The sequence below is a fragment of the Stegodyphus dumicola genome, chromosome X2 (genome assembly GCF_044657685.1).
Source record: "Stegodyphus dumicola isolate Sdum_Otavi_A_Nest chromosome X2, ASM4465768v1".
Classification (NCBI taxonomy): Eukaryota; Metazoa; Arthropoda; class Arachnida; order Araneae; family Eresidae; genus Stegodyphus; species Stegodyphus dumicola.
The window spans coordinates 173,509,516-173,526,115 of record NC_140781.1 but is presented as its reverse complement, the minus strand read 5'-3'; the positions used below and the strand labels follow the sequence as shown (position 1 = coordinate 173,526,115).

The following is a 16,600-nucleotide window of genomic DNA, read 5'->3' as shown; positions in this document are numbered from 1 at the left end:
TTGAAATCCTTGAGTGAATCAAAAATTCGTTAAAGTTTTACAAAATATGAAATCGATAGTAAAACAAATTCCATATTCGGAGTAGGATTACGTCATTCAAAATTTGATGGCTTTAGGTACCATTGTTTTATCACAATGCGAGAAACATATATACATTTATGCAGATTCTTCATTATTTAATTTCTTGAAATATAATACAGCGTGATAATATTTGGTGGCAGCAGTTTGAAAAGTGAAACGGACATTCAGAGTGATTCGACGTAAAATCGCAAAACGAAAACAATAGTCCCTCCGGAACAAAGCCCCTTTGGACTAAAAATTTCATTATTTAGTTTTATACAGAAATATGTGTATAGTACTTTTACTTTCATTTACCCTTTTTTGTGTGTGTTGGAGAGGGGGGGGGATGAAAAGATTTTTTTAACTGTATAATCTTTGCTGAAAGGTAAATGAGAAAACAGAATTCTGTCACTTGCAGTCAAGAAAGTATGTGATCTATTTCTGTGTTTTCTGTTACGCACTCTGGATACCATTTGGCTTCAAAAAACCATATTAACTCCTCGATACTCTAGTATTAACCCCTCAACTTTTTTGAAAGGCGGGGATGTGTTGGAGGTTTTCGTGGGGAAGAGTGAAGACCTCCTGCTGTGTCTAAGGGGAAAGGGAAACGAGGTCGTTAAATTTCTCGCGCAGACGGATGGATCATTTTCAGCCCTGTATCGCGCACTTGGACTATACCGCATGTATGTCTAAGAAGAGACACTTGGAGGGAGGAGGGGTTCATTAAATCAAACTCATAAGGTGTGGTTTAGTCATCTTTTCCAACTGTTTCTGATTATTAAGATTTCCTGAACTGACATTTTTAATTGAATTTTATAAACTGAATGAATTTTAATCTGAAATTTGATTTCACTTCCCTTCGCAATCTTTCTCTACAAATTATTTATTTGTACAATAATCGGTTATCCATCGGTACATTATTGTACCTTTCAACAAAATGCTTCTTCGCGAATAACATACGGAACCGTAGTCGAGCAATACATGCATAAAATATTAGTTATTTTGTCCTAAAATCAATCGCCAACAAAACAGTTTGTTTGTAGGATATTTTTCGCTGGTGGTCGGATCCAGCCCTTTTCCTACTCAGCTGTACCAGTTTTATTCCCAACTCAGCCTGAGAACAAAAAATTCCTTACAGAAACATTCCCAGCGCAGCTTTTTCTTTTCTCTGATATGCTCACTAAATGTAAAGTTAAACAAGTAAATGAATATTATAAATAATGTTGATATAAATCAGATACTGACTAATCATGGGCGTTTGCCGGCTTATTTTAATCGGTTCCATGTACAGAATAATGATAAATGCTTAATTTGTGATTAGTTTGGGGACGCCAAGCACTTCGTCGATGAATGTACGCTTACCCGGAGTGCAAGAGAGAAATATAGAAAGAATTTTAAGGAAGATTTTTAAAAGGAACTATTCAAATTTGAAAGATTTTGCAGAGACAATAATGAAAATTATAAATACGAACAAGGATAGAATTGGAATTCGGCACTGAGACTCAGATTGTGGACTTTATATGTTTTTTTCTGGCCAATTCCATTTTTTGATCATACGGCCGGCTTGTGCCGGCTAGGAGGATCGGGGCTGTGCCCTTATAATAGTAATAATAATACCCACTAACAGTCGACTGAGGAAGTCGTTGAACATTGTTAGCTCGACCCGGGTTCAAATCCCGGTGCTGGCTGCATGGGCATTTCCTCGGTTTGGTACTTTTCCGTTTTGCCGGCGCAGGCGAAAATGTCGCCAATAATGGTACAACTGATGCCAAACGAAATATCCTCGCTGGTAACCTTTTACGCATCATTTTCAAAACAAATCGCAGCCATTTCTTATCAGATTGATTCTTTCTTTCAATACTTACATACAATTACATAGAATTTTTATCAGATAGTTCAATTTTATGCTCTAAGGCAATTCGTGGTAATTAAGTCAATTATTATGCAATCCCACCGCTCACCCGAAGGCGAAAATATAGAAAAGGCAAAGTCAAGGGTTAAATTCATCAATTCTAATGAGAATGCATTAGCGAAGCAAAGCACTACGGTTTTACATAATTTCTGAGTAAGCTAGTCGTACGAATTGAAATAATTCTTGCATTCAAAATTAAGATTTAACTTGAAATTAATGTAGATAATTACTAAGAGAATTAGATTTTTGTAGCGTAATTTACGTGAGATGAGATCAATTAGGGTCACGTGATATGAACCTGGAATCAGGATGTTGAACCATGAAAGCATAATAAATTCTTAACTTTAATGTCTTTTTACAAATTTATGGTCTTTATTTATTGGCTTTTTACAAAATTTTAAACGATATTAAAATGCTTATGCCTTCAAAATAAAAAATTCTTAGAACTAACATTTTTTATGCATGTGCTGTATGTTGTCGCCAATAAAGTCTGCTTGGCGAGATTTGCGCCGGCGAAACGGAAAAGTACCCTCGGTTTTCCTCAAGTGTAACGTGAATGCGAGGCAGCTTGTCTGAAAAAGTCCTACCTAAGCATCTCTCGCCTTAGGCAGACAGTCCTCGTGTGCTTTGACATACTCAAATAATCTAAAATAGCCATGTTTTAAACATAGCTGTGCTATAGGCGAAGGAATAAAATAAGCATTCCAAAGGTAACGGAAGAAGAGCATTCGTTTGAAAATGCTTAGAGGTATTAAAAACTGTGTTTCAAAATTTTTGAAAATAAAGCGCTCACCTTAATATAGCAAAAAGGATGAAGTTAACATAAGTAACTTTAAACCCGCAAAATTATCAGAAAACTTTGTTTATGGTTACAGTTTTGAAACCACGGTAGTAAATTATCGCCTCATGGTGTCTCACTGAAATGCGTAAAACTCCTCCAGTCGTAAAATAATTTTAAATAAAATTGAAATCAAAACAACTATGTAACATTATTTTTAAGCGTAATAACGTCGTAGTAATGTAAATGTGATTTAAAATCATATTATTTTGTTCAGAAAATCGACTCTGCCTTCTTTTATTTATGCAAGGTGATGGAATAAACCCATGCTGAGTCAATAAATAATGATTAGGCGAATATTTCCGACTTAGGCTCAGCTGGAATTCTCAGAATTGAGTGAGAAATACAGTGAAAATTTCCGTGTAAAGCTCATTTGTCACCTGACACTTTAAAATTGTCAAGACTGAGCTGGGAGTAGACTAAATCGGTATTAAGCCATTTACTTAGGCTGAAAAGTAAGTACCAGGCAGCATTTTCCCTGTGATTTCACTCGAACGTAATCTGCAAAGTGTACCACTTCAAAAGTTCGTCGAAAAATGTACGTGTTTGCTGGGAATTTCATCGAAAAAAATTTCTGGTTGTTATTACTAGTTCTAAATCGTGTTTCAAAGTTGGATAGTTAATCTGTAATAATATATAATAATAACTGAATCCTTAAACTGTAATAATATGATCTTACAGAAGTCAGTTTTCCTGTTGGATATAAAACTTCCAAAGTGGGAACTTTGGTAAAGCATTCTTACGCTATCTTGTGCAAGGGAAGGGATGCATTGTGGAAAACTGTAAGGAATTTCCTCCCTCCTTACCTCGTGCATTAATTAGAAAGCACGTCTGGCTAGCAATTTCCAGGTCCAGATTTCAAATCCCATCGCAGAATTTTTATGTTTCCTGCTTCGAAATGAAACTGATGAACGTACAAGCAACTCGCCGTCCAGACGGGATAGGGTTTAATGACGCTGACTACTCTACCGAAGGGCCCGGTCCGAATCCAGAAATAGATATGGATGTTTATTAGCGTATAATGTCTGTGCGTCAAGGGGGTATCCAAAATACATGGCGAGCCGAAATCCTCTTGTAAGGTTGCTGGTAGGGAAATAGAGATTGGCGATTCTTGGCCCGCATTCTGGGGTGTTCTCCTTTGAATTCCATCTGGGCCTGAAATTTATCGATTGGCAAGGCTCGGTGATGCGTAATATGCGTCCTTCAATGCACAGTGCCGGCTTTGCTTCAAGCTGTACCTGTATAAGTACTAAAATGTTGTGGACGGTAATTCGTCTGCACCAGAATTTGGCAACAAGATCCCCTGTTTCCCAGTCATTCTTAAAGTGGGGTTGAATGTAAGGAGTTTTCTCTTTGCTTATCACGTGCCATTGTAATGTTACTGAAAAACACATCCGACTGGCAATCGGAAGATCTAGAGTTGGAATCCTAGCGAGGGCATTGCTGATTTTTCGTGTTTCCAGCATAAAAGAGTTTAAAAATTCTACACATTTTCTGAGAGTAGTTTGCTCGCATTCGCAATACCACCGAAAAAGAACAGTATTGGGAATGATGGTCGAACTAGCAGTGTACACCAGGCTTATACGGCCAGGTGGGTACAAAGTTTCCAAAAAGTATATTCCTTTCTTCAGTTTATTTTCATTATTGGTGGGCAGAAATGCCCTTAAAAATGTAACGCTATTTGTTTTAATCCATGCAAACAGCCTCGGTTCTGTGGCGTATTAAAAGGCAAAACTAGCATCCCGTTATTGCCTCAAATAATTGAAGCCTCAGACGTAAATTCGGTCGAAGCAAAATCTGGCAATCGCAGTTACTTTAAAAAAAAAAATTAAATTAAATTCTGTAAATGTCGCAAGACATATATATTTTAAGCCACTATTATTAGCTTAAAATTAAGGCTTTTGCAAATGCACATTTCTTTCAAAATATATAAATAAAAGGAATTTAGAAAATTACGAAAAGATAAACAAAAATAAACTTTCCCTTTCTTTCGTAAAGAGAGAGAGGCATTTATCAAGCGCGGTTATATTTGCGCCATGTAAAAAGTTGACACCACCCCCTATAAAAAGTAAAACCTTGTACACGCCCTTGATTTCGGCTCTTCAATCTTGGACTAGGGGGACGCACAAAAAAATTTACGGAAGGAAAGAGATAAAATATTTTTGATTGCGTTCAAAGTAGAGTATTTTTATATTTTTGTTTACTTTTTTATATTTGTACACGTGTGCCGGCGAGCGTTCGTTCCGCTCCCTGAACTCAGAGGGGAGAGAGAGGCACCCGCCCTAGCTTCCAAAATCGTCTGTTTCCTCGCCGGAAATCCCGCAGGTTGCCCTCTCCTAGTGAATAACACCTTCCTCGGGTCGGTTGCCAAGCCTTGGCACTTTCTGCTTTCCGAAGTTTTATTTTTATTTTATTTTACTTATTTAAAGCCCGGGGGAGGCACTGTGGGAGGGGGGAATTTATTTTTGGTTTAAATTAGCTTCGCGGGCATATGAAAAGGAAATCTATTTTTTTTTTTTTTTTTTTCTATCTCTCTTTTTTTCCCTCTCTCTACAAACATATATATGTACATATATACTTCACTAAATTTTCGCCCTCGTGTCGAACAGAAACGTATCGCTTTCTTCCCGCCCTCTGGGAAATATTTTGTAGCTAAAGGTTGTAATTTAAAAACAATGGTTTACGCGGGGTTTCACATATGTCACAGATCCACGCCTTTTAGTAGAAATGTTTTTAGTTTAAATGAGTGTTTCACGATCGATTGCACTGATGGGGAACATTAAGTCTTTACATATGGGAAATTCGCTTGTTTTTTAAAATTAAGTGCATGGTAACTTTTTCTTTTTAAGAGATACGTGTCTTTTATATTTTATTAAACGTAATTAGGCGTTACAATTGCCCTCTTATCGAATAATAATTGTACGAAATCTGTCGGAAAGTATCTTATTTATTCAAAAATAAGACCTCGTTCAATATAAGGCCATCTTTAACTTTCGAGATAAATTTTAAGGAATAAAAAAGTAGGTGAATAATTTTTTTGGCTGGCAGTAATTTCGAGTAAGAGATTCTTAGTTTATCAGCCTATTTATTATCCTATTCATAAGCTGTGGCCCTTGTACACAATTAGTGGTAAATACATTCTTATAATGTATATTTTGCAGGGTTATCGGTATAGCAGATTAATTAGCTAGATGTAGCTATTATAAATTAGCGGTAGTTATGCATTTATATATGTTATATACGATAATTAATAACTACCCATATAGTTTATTTATAATTTAAACAGTGTAATAATTCAATGAAGTATGATAATTAAACTGCTTCTGCATTCTCGTTTTGCAGTTTCACTTGTCAAAACACCTGCTTATAAAACCCTTCCAAATTTGAGAACAAAAATATAGCATAAAAAAATAATAAATAAATAAATAAATAATAAAAATAAAAAAGGGGGGATCTTATTTTCGAGTAAATGCCGTATGTTATATCTAAATCAATCGGTAATTGTGAAAATAAACTTAATTATTAAAAGTGGAGGGTTTGACAATTGATGTAATATTCTGTAATGTAGTATGTCATGTTTGTGAGGATAATGGTTTTAATCTGTGAACCTAGGAATAAAATACTGATTTCAATGATGTAAATGAACTATTTTTAATTTAAATTGTCATTAATCAGAGTTGTATTTTTTATCGAGATACTGTAAAAAGTACTGGATTATGAAATTGAGACTGAAAATTTCAGTGGAAAATTATTTGAAAATTAATATTTATATTGCGCGAAAACTATATACAAAATTTTATATTTGTAGTTGCTTATTGTGATGCTACTTGTAAGACAGCAAATGTTTTCATTTTACCATTATTTAACGTGTTAATGTATTTAATAACTGTTTTATCCGCTTAAAAATTGCTGAATGTTTTATCAATTGTTTTAAGGTTTCAACGGCCTAATAAATAAATACTTCAAAAGTAATTTAATCTTTAAATAAATAGACGGTTTCGAAATGATATTAATTGTATTAATATGATCGCTGGGAGAAGTAATAGCGAGAAGATTAGGGATAACTGCTGAAAAATCTCTCTCTTGAGAATTTCGTGCTTAAATAAGTACATTAACTAAATTTACATCCAACGAAAATGAACTTAATGATCATAATAGAATTTTGTAATCGACAATAGATTATACTCTACTATACATTTCGTGGATAAAGGGCAGAATCGCCCACTTATTTGTTTGGCGCTTTTTACAGGAGTAAGAAGAATTGGATTTTTGTCAATTTTCTTTGACTTTTTAAGTGAAAATAGGTCGATGTATACATGGATAACGTCAAGGGAGTGCGCAGTGCCATTTTTGTGCAATTCTGGGATATTTTTTTTTTTTAGTGAAAATAGGTCGATGTGTACATGGATACCGAGTATGTGCAATTCTTAAAAACGCGCCAAGCAGTGGGTGATTCTGCACTTTCCCCCATTTCGTTTACCCTTTTTTTCTCCTTTACTGTTCAGAAATTTTTATTTAAACGGTAAATACCCTGTTTTATATAGTATGAAAAACCATATAAATATATAATTTTTATTTAAAGAGAAAATTGTAAAATTATTTAGCTTTCCTATTTTGCACAAGTAAATATTTTTTATCATTAAAAAAAATCAATTTTTTTTTCAGAGCCAGGTGTTAAGACTAATACTACAATATGAGGCCTGCGGATACTCTAAACCAATGGCAGTCAGACGTTCTATCTTAATCGCCACTCACTGATGAAGAAAAGGACAATTTTGTGAAAACTTTTACTTCGCGCTTTTTCGTTATTATGAAATATATACTTTTGCTCTGCAAAAGTAATTTCCCTCCAGGACATCATGAGCACCTTTAGTATTTTCGACGTAAGAAGTATCCCAATTTTAATTTCCTGAATATTCTTATTCCTCAGACTTGGGTACATTCCAGTCAATGAGACGACAAGCAGGAATTATTTTGAGATGGCAAGTCAAATTTAATTGCAGAACGATTCCAGCTGAGGAGTGCTATTTCCCCAGTCACCAATTCGTGTCTGGAAAAGTTGAAATCAATATCGAAGTCTGCAGCATGGGTATCCCGCCGCATAGCATAGTATGTAGCGATTTGGATAATGAAAGCAAAACGTGTGATGCTGTGAACGAAATGACGCACAGCAGACGATTACGTAGTAGTTCTTCCGAAAGAAAGAACCAGCCCTACTACCTAGTACTGGTTCCAAATGACCTTGAATGACTTTGCGAAGCTCGGGGCCTTGGCTGGCTGGGGTATCTACCCTCCTTAGACCGGCTCCTTGGCACACACACGCATGCATCCACACCCGATCATTGATGGAACTGCTTCCTGCCCTCCGCACACTCTGTTGTGACGACAGAGCCGCCAACTACGCGCTCTTTTGGTGAGTATTCCCGATTGTTGCTGCACTCAGCTATGACCTTGAAATTTAGTACAGGAGGTTGCCTCTCGGATAACACCAATATTTAGTTACCGTTGATTATTCGGATACTTCTTTCCGGAGAAGGGAAAATGCTTAAAATTCCGCTTTCCATTAAATTAATATGCAGTTTTTGAAACGTCCTAATTAAAAGAAAGGACGTTTCCTTCAGTTAGCCATTGGTTTGTAGTTCGTTTCGTTTGTAGTCGTCAAATTATGTATATAGTTGGTGTGGTGATCATGTACTTTAAAAAAAAAAAAAAAATCTAGAGTGAATCTAGAGAAATCTAGAATCTACGTCAAATAATGTAGTCTTTTCTGTTTCTTAGTAACTTACAAAAGTATGCTATTTACTTTAAAAAAATAAAACTGATACGTTGAAAATTGGATATATATTTTTTTATTTTATTTTTCGTGGTTTTAGTGGTTAGGGGAATGCGAAATGCACTAAATGGTGTACCGTTGCGTGCTTAAATGAGAGAAGATGAGCCAATTATATCGAATTTAAGAAGTAATCATATGTGTAACAGTCTGAAGATTTTGGTAGCATTTCTTGTTTGCACTTTTTTTCAGAGATAAGAATATGAATATTATTTTTTATATAAAAAAGTGGATATTTCTGAATAAAAATTTTAAAATTTTCAAAAAAAAAATTAACATTAATTTTAAAGAAAACTATTCAGACAATTTTAGTAAAAAATTTTATTTGGCTTCCCCCCCCCAAAAAAGAGGTTTCCTTAGTTATTCTGTATATTTCTATTTTTAGTAATCGTCAAGTCAGTATTAGTTTTTGAAATTTATTATACTTGCGTCATTAAAAACAAAGGAAAATTAACTGAACAGCTCGTCGTTTTAATTTTTGAATTTTAAATTATTGAATAAAATTGCTTTGGATTTACTGCTTTTAGGTAGTTAAAAAATAAACTCATTTTAATACACAGAATGTGTTTTATTTGCACTTTTTCGAAAATAACTAACAAAAAGTTTTTCATTTATTAATTGATAGGCAATGCAATTTCATGTGGAAAATTGAATAGTTAAAGTAGGATGTTAATTTTAAAAATATTAAAATTGATTGATGGTGATATGAAAATTTAAATACATAACATCAAAAATTTTGTTTGATTTTATTGTGTGCGTAAACTTGCTCTAGAAATCATTGCCCGTTCGCTAACTGTAATGTATCATAATGCAGTGAACTTTCTGCATTATTTATGTTGTTGCTGTGGTGAATTATTCCACTTGTCTGACAATAACATTAGAATAAGTCTACAAATTTTACTGTGGTGAGGAGCGCAGGATCGTCTGTGTAGTTGGCATCGGCCTTGGGCACCTTGACAATACGACTTTACCCAGCAGCCTCGTTCCAATTTCTAGGGAGGATCCCCCGAAGGGACGGATCCGAGGGTCTTCCACCACCAAACCCTCTCCAGAGGGCTTTCGTCTTGTCGTATTTTAAGTGCCTCAGTGACATTCATAGACCGTACACTTACAAACACCCAAGGTTTGGCACTCAAAGTCGGGCCCAACGATACGACACGCAGGATTGTTAAACACTATACCGATCAAGGTAACAGCATATATGGAATATTCTAGAATTTCAATTTCAGTCTAAGCGCTCGAAAATTTGTTTCACAGCGTTGAAATATCAAAATTAATCAAAATTTCATTCCTTTAATTAACATAAACAATTCTAAAGTTGAAAAAGATAATTAAAATCGCTGAAAAGCTCACTCTTCAATAAGAACGTCATTTTACTGAATTAAACTGATTCTATTCGATGTTATCAAAAACGCTGTTTCAAGGCAACTGAAACTACCAACTTACAATATTCTGACTTATCATATATATATATATATATATATAAATTACAAAGTTTTAAAAAACAATGGTCTTACTTTTCTAACGCAGAGGTTTAATGCAAAGATAACGAATCAAGTCACCGTTAAAGAGGGTTATAAAGAAATGTTATGAACGATTTTCGCCGTTTTCAAGTTCCCTCTTAACACAGTTAGCAATTTCCACTCACAAAGCTGTGATAGGAGAAATCTGATTAGGAAATTGAGCTGAATAAAGGTTTGGAAATGAAGTGACAGAACTTTTTATTTCCTGCTTATCCTTCTACACTTTTTTTTTTTCCCTTTCTCCGCTCTTCTTGTTTTTTTTTTTTTTTTTTTTTTTTTCCGGGATATGACCTTAGCTCTAAGTTTATATGTCCGCATTAAAAATAAAATAAAGAACAAAAATTAAAAAACAGTACGTTATGCTCCATTTTTGGCTAGATGCCAAAAGTTGCCCTGTGTTTCTATTGTCGTCTCCTAAAAGTCACGCTACGAGCGGTCGTCTTCCCTCCCCCTTCTCCCCGCTTATGGGCGCCATGCGGCACTTCGTTAAGGGCGTACGGAGTACGCGTAATTTAATTGAAAAACAAACAGAATGTTATTGCAGACTTTGTTGTATTTTCCCATCCTTCAAAATTAATTTTTCTTCTGTTAAGCGCAATCGAATACTTCAGTTTTTTTTAGGAGACAGGATGAAGTTCTTGAGCGGTACGGTCGTGAGTGTTAAAAAGTAAATGGATACGCTTAAATTATTTCGTTTTTGCGAAAAAAAAAAATTGAGCAGGTTGTATTATGTTGTGTAAGAGAATCAGACCCAGTTTCCTACAAATAATTTAGTTATGAAGGGAGGAAAATATATAATTATTTTCTCGGGTCATTAACCTTAATTGCTATGGTCTACTCCTAAAGGCGTTATTTTGTTAGTCCAAAGAGGCCTTTGCCTAGAAGGACTATTAATTTCGTTCTGGCATTTTGCGTTGTTTCACTTTTCAAATTGTTGCCACCAAATATTATCGCCCTGTATTATGTTTAAAGATATTAAATAATGAAGACTCTGCATAAATGTATGTATGTTTCTCGCATTGTGATAAAACAACGGTACCTAGAGCCATCAAATTTTGAATAAAGTAATTCTCCTGCGAATATGGGCATGTGGAAGCCGAAATTTGGAATTTGTTTTATTACGATTTCATATTTTGTAAAACTTTAACGAATTTTTGATTAACAAACTCAAGGATTTCAAAGCGAGCAATGGCAGTTGTACACAAAAAACACTTTTATCTCCAGCGCGCGAGACTGTGCATCGGAAATTCTAAAGGATGTGCTCATTTAAAAATTATTTTGCGATATTGCTCTTGAACTGAATTTTATGGTTTAAGTGCGAAGAACACGATATTTAATAATAAAGGTAACACACAAAATATAAAAAAAAAAAGCCTCTTTGGGTGTAATTTAAACTTTTAAGGTTTTTTTTTTTTTTTAAATTTTTATTTTTTATTTTTTGGGTACTTTGAGTGCCCGAATCGTCTATAGTTAAATATTTTTAGTTTTCACCTCACACTGCGTTACGCAGGAGCATTTAATCAAGCATGCCGACTAGCATACTGCAATTCTATGAGCGTTGCCAATTCTGCGAGAAAAAAATCTGTTATCGTTCAATTATACATTATATATGAGTGAAGCAAACTGTATAATAAGAATTATACATACTGTTGAGGAAATTGTTGATAACAACATAATAGTGTACCTTTTAAGGAACGCTGGAAAAAAAAAAAAAAAAAAAAAAAACTTGCGTTAAAAGAATTTTCAAATGAAATTTGTCCATGCTTATATCATTCTTTTAATCTAGTAACGTCACATTAAACATTAAAAAATTATTCCCGAAAATAGGCTTAATTTAAAGCTATTACACATTTATCAGTGCTTAGTACATATTTCAGATATGAAATTCGTGCATCAATTTTTAGATGATCCATTTTTCTGTTAAGATGGTAGTAAAATGAGCTAAGGATAAAGCAGCAGTGTTATAATAGTGTATATTAATTTATGTTAATGTAATGTATCGTTATTTATCCGCAGTTATTCATATATATTACGCATAATTGGTTATGTTTAACTAATGTGTTATGTATAATTATGCATAATTCATTTGATATTTTTAACACCCTCCGTGCACATATTTACTATACTTAAACCTATCTAAAATTTCATTCTGTGATTTCATCGGCACGCTGGGAATAGCAGTGATGCTTCAATTTCTCTTCGGCTAAGTGACGGATATTTGCCGCCTGTACTGGATTTGAAATAGTATATTTTAATTAGGCCATACACTCATTATTCTATGTTTAACATAATTTCCGTCACACGAATTTTAATTGATTTTTTGTTCTCGTCAATTAATTTTTTAACACTAAAAAGAACAATGAAATGATAATTGAAATATATAATTGAATTTCCCAAAGCTGTGACATGTAATATATAAAATACCTTACATGTAATTTATTTGTGACGTATAAATACGTCATTTATACCAATATTGTTGACCGGTGACCCGTGCTTTGGAAAATTTAGCTTTATTAGTGATGGCCACATTCACTCCGCCTGAACCACCGGTGGATAATGATGAAATACATACATTTATAATACGCGTATCTTTTTTTCTTTTGAATGAAATGGCACTTCCTTGTTAAAGCAGCCACTACATAAATCATTGGCGATATTTGAAATTTGCCCTTTCCATGTTGAGTAATTAAGTTTTTCCAATTTTGGCGATTAAGCGTGGTGGCCTCTTAAAATACCCATGAAATTCGTGTTTATAATAATCGCATTAAAATTTTCAATAAATAAGAGTAGTTTTCCGCCTAACGCATTTTAGGCGCAGTACGTTTTATATTGTTAGTGTTTAATTAGAAATAGATTTTTTTTTAAGACTCAGAAGGTGTCACAAAAACAGAACAAAACAAAATTAAAGAAAAAAAAAAAAAAAAAAGGCTTTTTTTTTTTTTTGTCACGGCTTACGACAGGCCCGAAAACAAGACTGCTAAATATTAGTAGTTAGGCCTGAGCTCGAAAACTGACAAACTGGCTGGTTGCATGGTTTCACGGTTTTTCCCGTACATGACGTGAATACGAGCCATTTTTCCTAAAAAAGTCGTCCACTAAGGCAGGAAGTACTCAACGTTTTTTCTTTCGCGTACTCCTTAGTAAAGCTTTATAATTTTAAAGTATCCATAACTTTTCCTTTCAGAAATTACGGTTACCCTTCCAGTATTTCCGTAACATATCTAACTATTGTACTATTAACTATGTAGAGTGTAAACTAGCCAGTTTCCCTTAGAAAGTTCTCCACGAAGGCATCCCTCCCTTTAGGCAGATAGCCCTAGTGTGCTTTGCCATAATTAAATACACCAATACACCTAACTATGTAGAATTAAATCCTTCAGATCCTAAGACTGACAAGTGAGTTAAAGCTAAGTCTGAAATATTATGGCTAAGTTCTTAAGAAGTAAATAACCTTTTTATTAAATTTTTAAATCAACATAAAACACAACTTGTGCGTACAAATAAACTTAGCCGCTTGCGGGTATTTAAAATAGCAAAGCTTCAGCTTCATATTAAAGATAACGTAGTCAGACACTAAGCAAATTAGCCTATTTAAGCTGGCTTATTAACTTAACAGCACGTTTTTAACGCCGGCTAGCAAAATGGTTAAAGCTGGAATATTCCCTGACGCTGCAAAATTGTTTTATATCTAAAGCATTCAAAACTCTTGACTTAAATATTCTTACCATCAATTTGCATTCTAGTGAAGGCTACAGAAAGGATAATTGGTTAATTAACATAAAATACTCTACAATTTTAATGCCATAAAATTTATAGACTACAATGCATAAGATCGGGAAAATGTAATCAATTAGTTATACTTCATAGACTGATACTTTTGACACTGCTTTGAAGAAATCTTTATTGAAGGGCTATAAAATCCATTTAGAGTTTTCCTCAGAAAGTCCTGTAAGCAGGTATGGCTTCCCTTAGGCTCAGATAGCCCTTGCGTTCTTTGTCATATTCAAATAACGTACCCAACCTAACCTGTAATGTAACTGTACTCCTCAGAGTGCTTGAAACGACCTTTGAAAATCGTTTTAAATAGGGTGTTATGTTCTGTTTGACTTCGCTTGTACGTTGAATTTTCCGGTAAAAATTTGCAAAGGTGTTTCAAGTATTTTGCTGTTATTTTTTATGACTATGCATGATTTTCATTAAGCTTAACTATTTAATTGCAAAATTGATTTTGACAGACACTTTGAAAATAACTATTTATAAAATAATAATAAATATCGGATAGCTGTGTAGGTGTTTGAAGTTATTCGCTGTTGTGAAATTTCAAGCTTCACTAAAATGGGTGGCTTTTTTTTTTTTTTTTTTTTTTTTTTTTGTAAATGTTTAGCCAAATCAGAGATGCTATCTAGGGTGATTTCATATCCGTGCAAAAAACATCCCCCCTCTAAACCACTTATCAATTTTTATACAAGCAGCATTTCATATTTAAAAACTCTAAAAAATATGGACTAATTTAAAACAAAGTTCCACACTCAGGCTAATTAATGAAATGTGATTGGCTGCAAATAATTTTATAAGATACGCATTTACAGAGCTGAGAAGGGAAGTAGCTACAAGTGATATGCAAGGAGGTGATGTCTACTTTCAAACGTGGAAGTTGAGCCGAAAACGAAAATAGTGCACTTTTAGCCGAAAATTCTTCTCTCACTTAAACAATTTATGGCACCCCCATTTAAGGTCCCGAATGCTCGATTTCCTTAGTTTGGTTGCACATTTGGCGATAACCTGCTAAACTTGGTGTATTAATTAAAATAAAAGATACAAATTAGTTTTGCTATTATTGGGTAATTTCGTACTTGAAATTACCCAATAATTGTAAAATGAAATTCACATGGATTTGAAATTGATTAACAATAAACTGTAATTTAAACTTAAATTGAAAACAAACAATCGTTCACACACATTCTCTTAAAACTAAGATACAGCAATACCTTGCATAGCCGGGTTAACTGGTATTACCATTATCCCACATTCCCAAAAATGTTTTTTCTCTCTGTTTCTCAACAAATAAAACGTAATTCATAAATTCAAATATCTTTATTATGAATAATTTTAAGAAATTCGTATTTATCGTAATTCACATCTTATTGTCTAAAAATTTCAATATCGGTATCTGCAGGTGCAGATGGCTTTCTCAGTCATTTCTCTGTAGCAACGAACTGTATCGTTAAATAATTGTATATTGCCGCAATTAGATAAATTTTAAAAGCAAAAATAAGAGTTTGTGATTGAAAAGAAACATTTCAAATAAACTCACAGAGATTTCACAGTTTTTTTAATTAATGCTCCTGTTTATAAACAAAAAATAAATCATTCTTATTGTTGTTATTCTTTTATAGAGAAGTACTTTGCGCTATGAAAATTTTAAACTCTCTTACTCTGCACTGAAAATATTTTATTCGGTTAAAAATCGAGTATTTTTATCTGTTTATAATTGCATAACTGGCAACTGATTTTAAAAAAGAGGAAACGGAATTCAAAAAGTGATGTTATAATCTTTTTTTATAATAACAAAAATGGCTTTTAACTCTAGAATTTTGTTGTGTTCTGAAAAGTAAAACAGCAGCATTTCCCCCCCCTCTCAATTCATACACAATTCTAGAAAAAGAATAAAAACAAGAAGAAACAGTGCACGGTATACAGTAGACGGTATACGGTGAAGAGAAATTTCAAATTGCCTACTGAAAATAATGTTTAAAATGCTATCAGTTTAGCACGTTTCTGCATAAAAAAAATCTATCGTTTAATTTTTCACATAGAACTATATTGTGTCTAACCTACAGAGGGCTACCTACTGCTAACCCTAAATCATTTGATCAATTCATAACGTACAAAAAATTCGATTATCAGATAGTTTGCTTCTCCCACTGCAACCTGTAACTATATTCATCCGTGATGTCATTCAATAAGATATATTGGTAGAGTGTATTCCCAACGGATACGTCTTAAGTCTCGAAAGTTAATGTCTATTCTAAACAAGAAGAAACAGTGTACGGTATACAGTAGACGGTATACGGTGAAGAGAAATTTCAAATTGCCTACTGAAAATAATGTTTAAAATGCTATCAGTTTAGCACGTTTCTGCATAAAAAAAATCTATCGTTGAATTTTTCACACAGAACTATATTGTGTCTAACCTACAGAGGGCTACCTACTGCTAACCCTAAATCATTTGATCAATTCATAACGTACAAAAAATTCGATTATCAGATAGTTTGCTTCTCCCACTGCAACCTGTAACTATATTCATCCGTGATGTCATTCAATAAGATATATTGGTAGAGCGTATTCCCAACGGATACGTCTTAAGTCTCGAAAGTTAATGTCTATTCTAAACAAGAAGAAACAGTGTACGGTATACAGTAGACGGTATACGGTGA

General features: G+C 33.7%; 1 protein-coding gene and 1 long non-coding RNA gene across 8 annotated transcripts in view; one reads left to right on the top strand and one right to left on the bottom strand.

Moving 5' to 3' along the window:
• sty (sprouty signaling antagonist) overlaps nt 1-16,600 on the top strand; it is a 164,536-nt gene that overhangs the window by 107,389 nt on the left and 40,547 nt on the right. For 3 of the 7 annotated variants that reach the window (XR_015039028.1, XM_085809293.1, XM_035356600.2), the window contains exon 3: nt 7,476-8,223. The exons of the other annotated variants lie outside the window; for them this stretch is intronic. The gene's annotated coding sequence lies outside the window, so the exon portion shown is untranslated. The remainder of the gene's footprint in view (nt 1-7,475; nt 8,224-16,600) is intronic. 7 annotated transcript variants of the gene reach the window in all.
• LOC146992971 (uncharacterized) overlaps nt 1-16,600 on the bottom strand; it is an 85,385-nt gene that overhangs the window by 60,883 nt on the left and 7,902 nt on the right. The window lies entirely within an intron of this gene.